At 32.2% G+C, this 14,756-nt stretch overlaps 1 pseudogene; it reads right to left on the bottom strand.

Moving 5' to 3' along the window:
- Window positions 1-6,644: 6,644 nt before the first annotated feature.
- Window positions 6,645-11,841, bottom strand: LOC134726391 (toll-like receptor 1; annotated as a pseudogene).
- Between the last annotated feature and the right edge of the window lie 2,915 nt (window positions 11,842-14,756).

The following is a 14,756-nucleotide window of genomic DNA, read 5'->3' as shown; positions in this document are numbered from 1 at the left end:
GCAAGTTGTTTGTGAACAATAACTTCAACTTAAGTATGAGAAACCGTGATGGTCTCTCTGTTTTTCATTTGCTAGTAGAAAATTTGTTAATTGAACGATCTGAAACGTTTAATACTATTTTAAAGGCGACAAATGACATCAATTTAACAGATCCAAAAGGAAATACTGTATTACATAAAATAATAATGCTTAGTGAAAATGACATAAATGTGAGTTCATGGGTTGCGGAAGTTCTGAAATCATCGGATAATGTTGATACAGAAATAAAAGGAAGTAATGGTAGAACAGTTCTGAACATGGCATGCTCATATTCCAAATCTAGTAGATTTAGCACAATTTTAGTATTGTTGAATTGCGATGTCGATGTCAATTCAAGAGATAAATTTGGAAATACGCCGATATACAATGCAGTAAAATTTCTTAAAGGACATGACTTGAAAACCGTGTTTGAAAGATTTATTAGAGTTTTAGCTTTATTGTCTTTAGATTGTGATTTGGAAGGAAACAGAACAGACACACCAGTTCAATTATCTCAGTCTTGTCAGTATAATGACATTTATTCTATTCTCACAAAATATGAACTATCAAGCGCTGTTGGGTTTCTAAATGATATTGTGAAAAAACTTTTACGTCGTTACCAAAAACGGATCACTGTTACACATCTAAAACCCCATAAACATCTATCAAAAGAGATAGTTAATATTATAGATAAAGCTTACAGTCGTATTGGTCATTTAAGATTTGACACAGATGACGACTTAGAATTAAGCAGTGACTATGTAAATTTAAATATGCCAATCGCACTATATGCACATAGACAATCTGAAAACTTTTCTACACGGGTCAGAGAATCGTTAAGTGGTGCTAATAGTCTCTCAGAAGATTGTACCGATTCAAAAGTGGACTATTCGCATAATGACGTTTCGTCTAGATCACATGAAACAACTCGAAACACATCACCAAGTGGATATGGTACTGTAGATTATAATACATCAACAGATGACAATTACGGCCAATATGAATCGATGACATATGATGATCAGGAGGAAGATGACGATGACGATGATTGAATAAACTTTGATATAGTTTTCATAGCCTACTTATTTATGTAAACTACTTTATTGATGGTGTATCAGTAAATCGCGTGTCGCTTGTGTAACTTTTTTCAAATAATTTATTCTTACAGAGAACATTCTCTTTTCAAAATAACTAACAAACACTAGTAGCATAACTCGTTTTCGCATTTAGCTATTATCGAAGATATTTTTAGCGGTGTCAGCTCTTCAAACTGGTTTTTTTTCTCAGTTGTTAGTATGCAAATAGTTATATAGTTAGCTTGATTATCAATAAATGGACATACTAGTTTGTCAAGATGCGTATCTGGTGCAGTAAAACTGGTATCGTTATTGATATTCCAAATATTGACCATCAATGATACGACCCGTTATTATTTCAATGATAGTAAAAATATGTGGATAAGTTAGGTATTTTAAAAAAGCTCTCACATTCGTTTATATTATAGAAAGACTTGACATATACCGTAAAATTCATCGTAAACTATTTTAGTTCGTTCTGAAGGTGGTACAAAGTTTCTGGCATGATAATATATGTTTTCCTCCTATTTAGATTCGTTTGATTTAATGATTTAAACCATCGTTTGATTAAATTAATCGGGTTTTATGGACTCCCTCTTTTTTTTAATATAAATTGGTTTTCGGTATTTTTGTTAATATTCTTTTAATGCATGTCTTTTTTTTTCGAAATGTAAAATCTATCGTTAGCAGTTACCTAAATTTTATTAATCAAATACAATTAGTCTCCTCATATATTACATGTAGTATGTCTTAGTTTTATATTTTCTTCTTTATCTTATCGTAAGTTACATATTAATTATCATTATTTCTGAAATAAAAAGTATTTTACCCTGCCTTTGATTTCATTAGATACTAATCGTTATGTCAATGTATCTTTAAATGACACATCTTTTGGATGGCATCCGGGTTAAACTAATATATAAAAAAGAAGATGTGGAATGATTGCCAATGAGACAACTATCCACAAAAGACCAAAATGACACAAACATTAACAACTATAATAGATCACCGTACGACCTTCAAGAATGAGTATAGCCCATATCGTATAGGCAGCTATAAAAGGCCCCGATAAAACAATGTAATACAATTCAAACGAGAAAACTAACGGCCTTACTTATGTAAAAAATGAATGGAAAACAAATATGTTACACATAAACAAACGACATCCACTGAATTACAGGCTCCTGACTTGGGACAGATATACACATAAATAATGTGGCGGGATTAAACGTGTTAGTGGGATCCCAACCCTCCCCTTAACCTGGGATAGCGGTATAACAGTACAACATAAAAAAAGAACTATAAAAATCAGTTGAAAAAGCTGAACTCATCAGATAGACAAAAAATACAAGGGGATGTGGATACGCTTGGTTTTTAATCTTATGACATTGATAACTAACTACTTAACAAATGTAGTTTTGAATAATGATCAAATGAACTGGGGCGAACAATACATGATGTTTACAAATTTTCTCGAAAAATTAGATAAATAAAAACTTTCATATTCTATAGAGCGAAAACGCAAAATTGTGCATTAAAAAAACACAAAAACGCGAAGTCGAAAACGCGAAATCCATTTCGCCATTTCGACTTCGTCTTTTCGCGTTTTCGCGTTTTGACGATATACAGGTTATTATAACACATATAATTGGAGACAAAACTACAAAGTATAAGTCATTCAAATGATTGTAATAAATCATAGCTGTGCTTTACTTTAAATATTTTCATAAATTAGACAATAACTCCTTTACATTCATTGTTTCAAATACTCTTACAAGTCATTATCATTTTAAGAGTGTCAAATGTATAAGTTAAGCCAAAGTGTAAACTATAGGCGGTTTTTGTTGTTGTAATTATATTTTTTTTATATACATCTTTTTTTTTTCATGCTTATATTAGTAGATTAAATATATTTTAGTCACGTAGTTGATATTGTATTTATAGAGCCTTATTCAAAATTGGTTTAATCCAAATGAATCACTCTCTTTAAATAAAGATGTTATCATTATTATTATTAATATTATAACTATTATCATTACTGAACAAATCTAAAAACAGATGCATTTGTATAAAATGCTTTATGTATACAATTTACTTAAAATCATATTTTCTAACGTTTTAAAATATATTTGTTAATTGATCAGATTCAGTTTCTCTATTTGTTTTCTTAATCTGGTTCTGACACGGGAAGATTGTTGCTATTGTCTACCGCATTCAACAGTATATCCCTTGTTCCTTGGTGTACATGTATCCTGGCTGTAGATTAACAAATTTAGTAATATATATGGGATATACATTCTACATTGACATGAATGTTCATTCAATAAATCCAGGTTACTTTTTGTTTAAATTCAAAGAACATACGACAAGTTTATGACATCTTTGCTAAGATCAACCTACGACGGTTTTGAAGCGAGGTCTTGGATAGTCATAAGAGGATCATTAACATGTCATACGATATTTTTGTATCTTATAACAGGTGTAGGATAGCTTCACGAAAACGTCCAAAGTTTTATTTGACAAAAGTCTTATCTCCACAATGTATTAAATTCTAAACTGTTTTCACACAAGCTAATTTAAATATTAAATTCCTTTGTTTCCTAAAACTGATAATAACTGATAATAACTCTAATGTAGCCGATGTTAGCTGTTAAAACTTCGACTGCTACTGTCCTATAAAAGTTACATTTATACATGGGTACAATATTTCAAGTATTTGCAAAAATAAAACTTAAAGGATGCAAAAACAAATAAATTGGATTAAGATAGAAAATTGAGAATCACTGATAACGTTGACTTTAAAAATCATCTAAAAAAGAGAAAAATCTTCGAAATTTTTATATGAATACAAACAAACCATAATTTGTAGATTCTACTGGCCTTACAAAACTAGAATTGATATATAAAGCTACAAAGGGAACATTGAGACTGAACCTGAATTCAAAAAGGGGTTATCATAAATATGACAATCTGTTAAACAAAGAATGGTACAATGTTGATTGTAGATAACCGAAACGTAAACTGAGTAAATGCAAAAAAAGATAACATAAGTACCGAACTCCTTGAAAAATCCAAAAAGGAAAGTCCGTAATCAAATGGTACATAACTCTTTTTCAACCATCAAACTTGAAAATGAGGATTAAATAAAAGAACGCTTAACAAATAATCGCTGAATAAAGAAAGATTACAAGAGAAAGCTTAAAATCTCTCAAATCTAAACATCCGAAAGAGTACTTTAAAATCTTATACAGGGTACAAACTTTACTGATGTATTTTGAGTTTCTAATAACCTTATGTCATTATCTGAATTCAGAAAGTAAATCATAAGTGTGTACATTGCAATTATGTTGGTAAAGATAAAAGCGGTTTAATTGTGACTTTTGAACAGCAGTGTACAACTGTTGCTTTATATAATATTTTTTTTGTTATTAAAACTTCAAATGTTTTGAACAAAACCAATCTTCTATCGGCACGAAACAAATGTACTTACTTTAAGATATATAATTATGCCTTCAACATTTCTAAATTATGTTTTGATAATGTGATTTAAAATCTGTTACGTATATAAATTTGTGCCTTTGATGATTTTTAACTGCAGAAAGTTTTAAAAGCTACGAACCTGATGTTTTTAATGTGAGTGACATTTATAGTCGGTCATGTACCTAGACAAAAATGGTTCTTATATATCATTTTAGGCTACACTTTGTAAATACAGGTGCCTCAAAAGCCACGTCTTATTTCATATATATTATTGTTTTGTTTACCCACTGGTTTCCATATGTGATCTCTATGTTTCATGGAGAAATAACTTAGGAATGTTACCAGTATAAAAAAAAACATATTTGCTTTGAAAAATAAATTCTGAGGAAGACCCAAAAGTACAGTTAGTACAGAGCTTTAGTGTAAGTTTAAATTTTTAGAAGTTCGAGGCATAATATTATACATGTTGAAACTGTGCTGTACAGTAGTGCATATCAACTTTCCGTTGAAAAGGTAAGGTGGCACAATTTGAGTCGCAAAGGAAAATAGCATTGTCTATCGTTTCAGAAGTGCACACTATTAAATATAATAATAATAATTTTAACATGTCGTTCATTTTTTTAATGTCCACCTATCTATTCTATTTTTTTCTGCATTTCTGTTAATTATCTTATATCTAAATTTATATCAGAAAATTGGATTTATCAATGTATTATCTATACAAAATTTGACAATTTTGTAAAACCTGTAGCGTGAAAAAAAAGTAAGGTGACCCATACTTATTATTATATTTTGGAAAAAAGCATGATAAAAACAACATTTTTGACAAATGATTCAAAAAATTGTATGGATTTGAATTTGATTAAAATCCGACCTAACATAATCATTTGCAGTTAGATAGTACAACACAATTTCGGGTTCATTACGAATTGATGAACTTGTGACACTCAAATTATGATTGCAGATGAAATGTATTTTATATTTTTATGTTATCTGATTGATATACTTAGTAGTTTCGATTACGCAACAAATACATTCTAACCTACTACACTACTAATCCATCAGTCCACTTTGACATTGACCAGTGGTCAATTATCATTGTACAACATTCCCTTCATGAAAAAAACTATAAATGTACATGATTTTGATTTAGAAATTGATATAAACTTATACCATGTAGATGTATATATTATAACTACTTTTTATTCAAACAATATTATAATTTTCATGTTATTTACATTTCGCAACATTCTGTATTATTAATTATGCAGTCTATTATTAGACTTTATGTGATGAAAACTGCCTATGCAATACAAAAGTGTCAAGTAGGCCAATACAGAATAACTCGGCCAATATCTGTTCTGTATCGGCCGAGTTCTAGTCTGGCCAATACAGGATTTCGGAACATCTCTACTTTTTAGATCGAAAGTATGTGATAAATACAAACTTATGATGTTTCTAATCCTCTGGTTTAATTCATGTTATGCCATTAAAAAAAATTACACGCTAACCCCAACTTTTATTTACAAAAATGATAACGGAAAAGATTTCCGGAAACAATACTTTTATTACAATAGTTATCTAAGGTACCAGGATTATAATTTAATACGCCAGACGAGCGTTTCGTCTACATAAGACTCATCAGTGACGCTCAGTTCAAAATAGTTATAAAGCCAAACACGTACAAAGTTGCAAAGCATTGAGGACCAAAATTTCTAAAAAGTTGTGCCAAATAAGGCTAATATGATCTAATCCTGGGATGAGAAAATCCTTAGATTTTTGAAGATAGATAATATATGGATTTCATGAATAATTGTGGCGTTCCATAGATACATATATATTTGTTTATTTCAGAGTTGATTTAAATAAAATTAGCTATGAATAAAACTAATATCTAATATGATTGTATTCATAAGCAGAAAACAACCTTGTATTTTCGCTAAATAACAAACAGACTACAGGGACCGTTCACTAGAGCTAGATTCAGTTCTAACCTGGTGAAATAAATTGTTAACACACGTTGTCCAAGAAAAAATATTATAAACGTACTAAAAAGTAAGCTGTCAAAAATTATGCAATGTACGAAACTGCAACTAGAGAATCATTATACGATTTGTTAACACCGCCAATGACAGCAGTCCAAAATAATCTTTTTCCAAGTCGCTTTGTGTACGATAAATATGGCGTTGTTTAAAGTAATGTACGAAGCGCACTTGACATATGTTTTGAATTAATTTGCTTAAGCATTATCAAAACCATCGCGTTTTTTTCCTCGACGGCGTCTTCTTTCTTGGACAAGGTTAACTTCCCACTGGCACCATTCACTTTTAGCAAAGTTATTTGACATGATGACAACAATTTTCCAGCTTTTATTCATAAACCTTTCATTGTTTTCAACAATACCTTCGCCCAATTCGAAATCTCGAAAGTGAATACAAACTTTCAATCCTTCATCTTCTAGGCGTTTCAAAAGAACCTAGTGGACCCATTTACGATCATCCGCGCAGTATACAACATATACATCGAATTCGTATGTTTTCGGTAAGTCAGAGCGAACCGATCTACGCTGGCGACGTCGACGGAGGCGATAAAGGTATATCGCATTGCGAATATTGTTTTGACATTTCAAAGCCACACTTCCTATTAAAATTACAGGAAAGGTACCTAATAAAACAGCTGCAATGATGGTGTTGGTAGGATCTGATTCATTGCAAGTTTCCTGGAACAACCGTTTCACAAATGATATCGGATATGTTCCTTACGTCGTAACTACAATCCCCTTCCCTTTCATGAATGTGACCTACCGAATTAGACTATTTAACGGATTTGTAATCACATAAGCAACACGACGTGTGCCACATTTGGAGCAGAATCTGCTTACCCTTCCGAAGCACCTGAGATCACCCCTAGTTTTTGGTGGGGTTCGTGATGTTTATTCTTTAGTTTTCCTTGTTGTGTCATGTGTACTGTTGTTTTTCTGTTTGTCTTTTTTTTCATTTTTAACCATGGCGTTGTCAGTTTGTTTTAGATTTATGAGTTAGACTGTCTCTTTGGTATCTTTCGTCTCTCTTTTCGTCTGTTGGCATGTAGTTTATCAATTTAACACGTTTAAGTTTCTCTGGAAAAGCACATTGATAGTATCCTGGCCAATTTCTCAGTTTTGATGATAATCTGGAAGTACGAAGATAATCCACAAATCATTTATGATTGCAAATACACCAAAACGGATTGAGTGATAAGTCTAAACTTTCCAATGATGCTAACATACTTTCGGGAAATGAAGTTTGATTGATGAGATTAATTGAATTACCATTGAAGTTTAAAACTTTGAGAGATGAGTTCCATCTACTTTTGCTATTTCCTTGTACATTTTGTAACATTAAAGTATGAAGAAAAGGTTTGTTTTGGAAAAATTGTCTGGCAGTGAAGACAACAATGTTTTTTGCAATGTTAATTTCTGTAAATTGTTCAACGGTGAAAACATTTTAAGAAGAATATGTTCGTCTTTTGGCAAATAGTTCCTTGTCATTTGGAGGGTAGTGAGATTAGGTAAAAATCTAAAAATTGATTTTGCGTCAAATCTCTTGTACTCTTGTATAAACTCCAACTTTTGCAAAGAAACACAATTGAAAGCACGACTTTCAAGTTTTATCAGTTTCAAATGATTTACTGCAAGCCTTTTTAAGCTTGTCAATGGTAAAAATATATCAATCCCGATTTCCTTTATTCTATTATTGCACAGCCAGTTTTAATTCCCGCAATTTGTTCAAACACATGAAAGATCTAGTAAGCGATCGAATAGCATTATCATTTAAAATCAACTTTTTAAGTTTTGGAGCAGCAGTTGAGTTATTTTTAAAAACAAAAGTTCGGAAGCTGCACGATGTGATTCGAAGTCATATCTAGTTCTTCCACTGTCTGTAAACCGTTCGTGATAAACAACTTTTCAATTGTATTATTTATACATGTGATCTTTTTCACTTGATGAAAGAGCTCTATTGAAGTTGCATCAAAAGTAGGAAGATGGTTCGAGTCCAACGAAAGTGTAGAAATATTAGCTACAGCTAAATTCTTAAAAAGAGTTTTCGGAACAGTTTCCCATCCATTGTTTTCGAATTTCAATTATTCAATGATAGACGAATTTACGCTGCAAAGGGATGTTCCAAGAGTTTATTGGTTTAATTTCTCTTCATATGAAATTTCCAGTTCTTTCATGATATTCAGAAATTCAAACGTTTCATTGGCAACGGTTATAATATCATTTTCTCGCAATAATAAATGTTCAATATTAATGTCTGTTACATTATGTACGTATTTCTGTCCAGATGTAAGAAGGTATTCGATTTTAATTGTAACGTAAAAGAATATACTGGTATATTTGGAATGAACGTTAATGAAAAACACGACGTATTATTACATTTTTTACTGCAGTGACAGAAATTTTTGAAACAACTTGTAGATCCATCGACAAAACAATAAATAATAACAAAATAGAATATCGTCCAACAAAGCATTGTGGACTCCTCAGTAAACTGACGGAAACTCTGTGCAAAAAAAAAATATTAGATATAAGATAAATATATGCTTCCGCAACCTGTTCAAATTAAAATTGTACACAGTAAAACATATAATCTTTTATATGATTTATGTCAATAATGAATTCAAAGTTTATCTTCCTTTTAGGTCAAATGACACGTTTTGTGATGATTAGAAAGTTAAGGAAATTATTGAACCACTTCATAGATATATATGAAATTTAGTACGTACTATTTGCAAGTTTTTTTTACATTTGATACGAATCAGTAACGTATAATCGGCAAAACCATATTTCATTCGGGTAATATTGATCGAAATCTTCGGAAGATAATACACTTTTGAGTGTTGGTGCCGATGTTTGTCAATCGTGTCCTTAATAGACAATCAAAAGAAACACATGGAACACGTAGTAAACTAGTAAGACGATAGCACGATAATTGGTTTTTCTTATAATATGTCATATAAAAAGTAAAATAACAACAATACCGCACATAAAGGAGAACTCAAACCGAGAGTTGTCTTAATAATTTGTTAATGCAACTTTGTCAGAACGACATTAAATTGTTTAAACCCGCCGCATTTTTGCGTCTGTCCCAAGTCAGGAGCCTCTGGCCTTTGTTAGTCTTGTATTATTTTATTTTAGTTTCTTGTGTACAATTTGGAAATTAGTATGGCGATCATTATCACTGAACTAGTATATATTTGTCTAGGGGCCAGCTGAAGGACGCCTCAGGGTGTGGGAATTTCTCGATACATTGAAGACCTGTTGGCGACCTTCTGCTGTTGATTTTTTCTATTGTCGGGTTGTTGTCTCTTTGACATATTCCCCATTTCCATTCTCAATTTTATTTGGCATATTAAACTGTTCTTTTAGAATATGTTAATACTGAATGCCCACTGAACACTTTTGTGAACTTTTTCTTCCGTTACTTGTGTTGTGTTTTTGTCGAATTTCTAGCGATAGTTAAGAGCACTGCTTATGGAAAAGATATATAGATCGGAAAGACAAAAATTCAAAGGCAACGGCATTTTTGCAGATGTTGATCAAATTAAGCCCAATACTTTCTTTAAAAAGAAATGTAAACATGCTTCATAGTAACACTTAGCCATCGAAGTATTTACAATATATTCATTTGTTTTCATATATTTGAAGAATCCCAGAACTTTAAATGTTCGATAAATCTATATTCTACAGTTTAAGTTTCAATTTTAAAACGCGAGGCACGCGTTTTTAATGTTTAAAATTTAACTGTCGAAAGTGAATAAAGATGGTATCACTAGTTATCAAAGATACCAGGCTTATAATGTTATACGCCAGGCGCGTGTTTTGAATACATAAGACTCATCAGCGACACTCAGATTAAACCAGTTTGAAATCCAAAACAAGTACAAAGTTGAAGAGCATTATAGATCAAAAATTCCAAAATGTTGTGCCAAACGCAGCTATGATAATCTTTATCTGGGATATGAAAATCCTTAGTTTTTCGAATAAATTATATTTTTTCAAACAATAAATTTACAATAATGACCATATAATTGATATTCATGTCAACACCAAAGTGCTGACTACTGGGCTCGTGGACGAAACGTCAATCAGCAGTGGCATCGATTCAGTGGTGTTAATAGTCATAAAAGGTTCCAGGCTTATAACTTATACGCCAGACGCGCATTTCGTCTACATAAGACTCATTAGTGACGCTCAGAACAAAATAGTTTAAAAGCCAAAAGAGGTTTCAAGTTGAAGAGCAATGAGGACCAAAACTTCAAAAAAGTTGTGCCAAATACATCTAAGGTACTAGTAATCTATGTCTGGGATAAGAAAATCCTTAGTATTTCGAATAATTAATATGTTTTCAAACAGTAACTTTAAAATAATGCCCATATAATTGATATTCATGTCAACACCGAGGTGCTGACTACTTGGTTGGTGATACCCTCGAGGACAAAAATCAACAAGCAGTGACATCGACCCAGTGGTGTAAACAGTTATTAAAGTTACACGGCTTATAGTTTTATAACGCCAGGCACGAGTTTCGTCTACATAAGAATCATCAGTGACGATCAGTTCAAAAAAGTTTGAAAGCCAAAACAAGTACAAAGTTGAAGAGCATTGAAGGCCAAAAAAGCCAAAAAGTCGTGTCAAATACAGCTAAGGTAATCTATGCCTGGAATAAGAACATCCATTTGCTGGTGGAGTGATTTTTAATCAAAACTCAGGCAAACTTAGTTTATTCCTTATTTTCAAATGATCTTCAAAAAAGATGTGTTCTTTATATGTGACGTCATCAGGCATGGTTGCCTTTATTCACGCCGTCACAATAGGAAATTCAGAGATAAGCAAGAAAATTCGACGTCATAATTAAATATTGACCAATGAAGAACTGATATCAGACGAACCACACGTTGATTAGATAAAAATAATCAACATATTAGGAAAAGCATAAATCGTGTAAGAATTAGAGAAATCTACTTATAATATTTTATCTTGATAAATGTTTACCATAAAGTAAGTTTTTGTTCAGAAAAATACCCATACAATTTTCCGATTATCAATTATTTGTTTAAATGTTGTATTCATAGAACTGTACTTTTTGAGAAATTATCAGCGGTTGCTAGAAATTATCTTCCTTTTTCTAAACTAATTCCAGTTTGTAAATAAACAAATTTTTTGTTTCATGAAATATGATAATATTGGTAAAATTACTTCGTCTATAGTGTACTGATCCTCCATCGTTCTTATTATTCAACGAAAGACTGAACCGTTTTTGAAAGGTAGCACAGATTGTGCTTAAACCAGCGCTAACGACAGTCTTGAACTAGAAAGTCGTTCAAAGTATTAACCTATGAAAAAAATAAAAAAATTAGGCCAAAATAGCACTCAACAAATTGGTGACGTGCGGAAAACGAGAAGAAAAGGAATTCCTAAGAGTCTTAGTAGCACACCGGTGAACTTTGATAAAAAAAAAACTATTGATGAAACATATTCTGGTGATCACTCTTTCGGGATTTATACAAGTCTGCCGTACATCTTAATCCTCCATTTATGGATTTATTCAGATTTAATTATATTAGAATTGTTGATAACTTTCCGGAGAATCTAACCTGTGCAATACAAGATACCAAATTATTAGTACATATCATAACCAGTCAATATACATTCTACAGTTGACCAATTAGTTAAAAATGTCAATACATACATCCATAACTTGCATCATTTAGGCAGCAACCATTTGATTTTCGGGGGGGGGGGGGGGGGGGGGCTATGTATTTTTTTTGAGAAAAAAAAAGTGTGTTTCCAGTTTTTGAAGAAAAAAAAAATAGTTTGTTTCACCATCAGCTGCCACTATATGTAATGCTAAAATTGAAAGAAATAAATTGTTTGCGACTTGTCACCAAAAAAAAAATAATTGTCGAAGGCGGAAAAAAAACAGTTTGTCCAGAAAAAAAATCCATACCCCCCCCCCCCCCCCCCTTGTTATTGATAACAGCTACGGCGTAGCGGCCTACGTAGCTGCTACGATATTAAACTCAATCAAGGACAATGAAGAAAATGGCTGATAACAGGAATCGTATGAAAAACTATAATTTTAAATGCAATTAGTTCTCAACACGTTTCTAAATTAAATGAAATGAAAACAATTACCGAAGATCACGTTAATGATGATTATTGGAAATAGTTCAATTTGAGAGAACTTTTAGAAATCACTTTGGATGTCCAAGCCACTTCGCCTAATTGAATGTATTACGATAACAGATATAGATTTGTTTATGAATATCGTCAAGAAGAAAAGAGATTGATTGTTTCCGTGAAAAGAATGTTTCTGGACAAAATCATCAATGATAATTTTGTATGTGACTCGCGCGGTTTATGGACCTTAAACTCATCGCTGACACTCAAAAAAAAAAAAAGTTCAAAGCAAAAAGTAAGAAGACCAAAGAAACCAAGATGTCAAAATATTGCAACATTATATAGCAGCCTTTTTCGTGGTAGTTTACAGAATAACAGATAACAAAAATTCCACTTCGAATGACGATAAATTCACACCTTCATATTCCAGCCGATTGAAATTACTAAATAATTCATAAACAAAATTGTTCTCGTGACCGACCGTGCAAGGGCTGTATAGCCAGTCAAGGTCGTTAAAAACTTCCATTTGTTGTTGTTCTCGTGTGCCCCGGAAGGGTGTCCGTCCTATTGATCATAGTAAGGACATAGTTGGTGACGATCGAGTCTCATTCAGTGGTAACGAATATTATAAACGTCCGAGGTGCTTTAACTGATTCATCCTCCATCAGGACCGCTCAAAGCTGAATAGTATTATGTGAAATTCAAGGATGTACATGTATAAGAACTGGCATAGATTAAGATATTTTGTACCAAATTTTGTAGGTCCTTTTGGTCAATTTACTTTAAGGCCAACTTCAGTTAAAACATTACTTTTTTATATAAATTATGAAAGTTTAAAAGTCATGTCAGCGCCTAAACACGGATATTTCATAATGGTCAATCGACTCATGACGATGTCCCTTATAAAAGTGCGAAAGATATCAAATAGACATTAAACTCATAGATCGAAAACCAATGTCCTGGCTAAAAACGAAAAAGACAAGCGATGAACTAATAGTAAGCAAGCACAACGTAGAAAACTAAATGACTAAAGTCTTGGAAGCACGAACCCAACCAAAAACTAGGCGGGGTTGATCTCAGGTGCTCCGGAAGTGTAAGCAGATCCTTCTCCACGTGTGGAACCCGTTGTGTTGCTCATGTTATTACAAATCCTGTAAATATTTTGATTCGATAGGTCATATTCGTGAAAACGGAACGGGATTGTAGTTACGACATAAGGAATAAATCCGACATCATCTGTGAAACTGATATTCCATAACGGTCAACCAACTCGTGATGTCGTCCGTAAAATTTACGAAGCGATAATTTCAACTTCGCCATTTGAAACTCTTGGTTTAAAGGTTTCCTTGTGAGCAGCAACATGAGCAACCTTCTATCCAGAAAATCATGATAGGAAATACAAGCCCGGTAATAACGTATCAATTAGGAGATATATACTCCGTACATGTATGTACGAATTTATCATATATTTAGTAGTTTTGAATATTTGATAAATATTTTGCTGTTTACTAGTAATCCATTTCGCGCAACTTTGATGCGCACTCTTTATTATACCAATTATCACACCCTTAATCACACCCCTTAAAAAAATGTTTTTAGTTTTTTTTTTAATTTTTTCATATAAAGTCCGTTTTAGTTATGCAAGCTTCCCGAGAAATATTTTCCGAAAAATGGGTCATAAATGAACGGTCATTCGGGCGTGGCGCAATTTATTGAATGACCTCATTGTTAGGCATGTGACGTCACAAACGTAGATTTTTCATATTTTCTGGCACACGAAATGCAATTATAAATAAGAAGTACCATACAAAACACACAAAAAAGTACAATAAACAAAACATTTTTACAACAACAGCACGCAAATTGTAAGGTAACCCAGGTGAGTATTGGAGCAGTTCTTATAAAGGTTTTAAAACAAGACAAAAGAAGAACTGGCGGTAAACCAGGTGCTAGGGATTAGAAAGCAACTCTCATGTAACCTCGGAATGATACGGCATATGATACAGATTTTGCCATGT

The sequence above is a fragment of the Mytilus trossulus genome, chromosome 7 (assembly GCF_036588685.1).
Source record: "Mytilus trossulus isolate FHL-02 chromosome 7, PNRI_Mtr1.1.1.hap1, whole genome shotgun sequence".
NCBI classification, from domain to species: domain Eukaryota; kingdom Metazoa; phylum Mollusca; class Bivalvia; order Mytilida; family Mytilidae; genus Mytilus; species Mytilus trossulus.
This window is presented reverse-complemented; position numbering and strand designations above follow the sequence as displayed.